This window comes from Pempheris klunzingeri, chromosome 7 (genome assembly GCF_042242105.1).
Source record: "Pempheris klunzingeri isolate RE-2024b chromosome 7, fPemKlu1.hap1, whole genome shotgun sequence".
Taxonomy (NCBI): Eukaryota; Metazoa; Chordata; class Actinopteri; order Acropomatiformes; family Pempheridae; genus Pempheris; species Pempheris klunzingeri.
The window spans coordinates 10,785,892-10,788,049 of record NC_092018.1 but is presented as its reverse complement, the minus strand read 5'-3'; positions in this window follow the sequence as shown (position 1 = coordinate 10,788,049).

The following is a 2,158-nucleotide window of genomic DNA, read 5'->3' as shown; positions in this document are numbered from 1 at the left end:
TAGTCTGGGTGGCTGGCGTTGGTATCACACGAATCCAGTGACTGCTCCCATTCAGTAGCCCACCCTACACCAGCCCTGGATCAAAAACTCCGCACCTCCGCTAAGAAAACTAGTCCACGCCAACTACTACTGAGACCCGCGCGTAAACCGGTTCCTCCTCGAGCCTTGTAGGGATGCAGGGCTGTCCTAAAAATCAGCGCCGTGTCATTGAGAGCGATGACTTGGCATAAGCAGCCAGTGGCGTGGATTTTTGTTTTCTCACAGCTGTCAATGCAAGCGGTCGGCTGTGCAGTGTGTACCCCTCCGCCGCAGCCCCTTCCCCCTTCCTCTCTACCAACTTCGAAATCAGGGCTCGTGACGAACGCCCCACCTTTGACTGATTTCTGCAAAATCACACATACACACTCATCTAAATCTAAAAGTGTGTTGTAGTGTACCAGAGAGGGCTGCTGGCGTTTCAAACGCTTTTTTTTTTTCAGTCTGTGGTCTTCTGCTCTCATCATAATCATCATCATCATTTTATGATGCCTGGCGAGCAGCAGGTTGTGCACAATTGAGTAAAAATATACTTTTACATTAAGTTCAAAGCACAACATAATTTCTGTCTGCATCACATTCAGCTTGTTGCTATAGAGTCTTAAGTTTAATGCATATGATCAGACTGATGTGGAAAAATGGTGTAAAAAGTGTTTGGTCTGTTTAAAAGTCATAATTATTTAGACCACAAGCTTTCAGTTTGCACTATACACTGTATTTGAAAAATACACTACTGATGTGAGCAGGGGTGGGAAGTAATAAGGTACATTTACTCGGGTTTGAGGTACTTGTACTTAACTTAACTATTTCCATTTTAAGCTACTTTTTAATTCCACTCTGCAACATTTCAGAGGGAAATATTGTGCTTTCTAATCCTCTACTTTTATCTGACAGCATAATTTACTTTTCAGATGAAGATTTGTCACAATGGGTATTAAAACAAGCTTTTAAAATACAACACTTAGGTGAAGATTAAACCAGTGATTTCCAGTGTGTAGTCTGGATCACATTACAGATGGCTATGAGCTGTTAACAGGTCCGCCAAATAGTGATTTTTTTCCTCCACTAATCTTCTCAGTCAGAGGGATCAAACCAGTGCTTTTACTTTAATACTTTAAATACATTTTCCTGGTGATACCTATTTAGTGTACTTTTACTTAAGTAGGACTTGTCATGCAGGACTGTTCATGGAGTATTTTTTTCTATTGCTCTATTGGCACTTTTACTTACTAAAAGACCTGTGTGCTTCTTCCACCACTGGATGTGAGTCAGTATTGCACACAGGATGTGGAAAGCACAGAATTAAATGCTGTTTAACCATTTATTATCACCCTGGAAAGTAGGCAGTTGCTCCTGTCAATGTGCAGAAAGTTGTAACATGTCAAGAATAAAAACTCATTGTTTTTACAGCAGATTTAATATGTATGTAGTGACAGGCCAGTGGCTACAGGTTTCCATGACAGTATTGTTTATTAATTGTACCTAATAAGCAAAATTGTTCCAAAACTATAAAATAAAAACTACAACAGAGTCTCAGTGAACAAAAACTTAACAAAACTAAACAGATTCGGTAAAGTACAAATGCTGGGCTGCTGCAGTGTATGTTGCAAATCACACCGTGTTGTTGGGTTCAATTTTTCATCGCAGCAGTAATCCTGTAACAGAGCTACAAGATGCCTTACACCCACCTGCCAAATTACACTGGCTCCGGGAAAGTCTTTAGTATTCATTTACACCAGCAGCCTATGCAAATACATCAGCTGCAGCTGAACGAGCCTCTGCATTTTCATCCTGTACTGACATCTACCACAAAATATGATTAGACAACTTGAAACGGTGTTATTTTTGTAAAGGAAGTTAATTATAAAACTTAGACGGTACAGTATCAGCGTCAGCATCTGGTGTGCTAAGCTCAACAAGCATGACGGTCGCTCAGCCATATTCTGGCTTGTTTATCTTATTTTTCAAGTTTGGATTGAATCCACATTAGTGTACAGTTTACAGTACACTTCATACTTTAATGGCAGTTATTTCAAGTTGATAAGTTGTGAGAGTTTGCTGTCCAAATGATAATCAGAATAATTAAAGCATTAGATGTTAGTCGGATATGTGTGTAATGTTG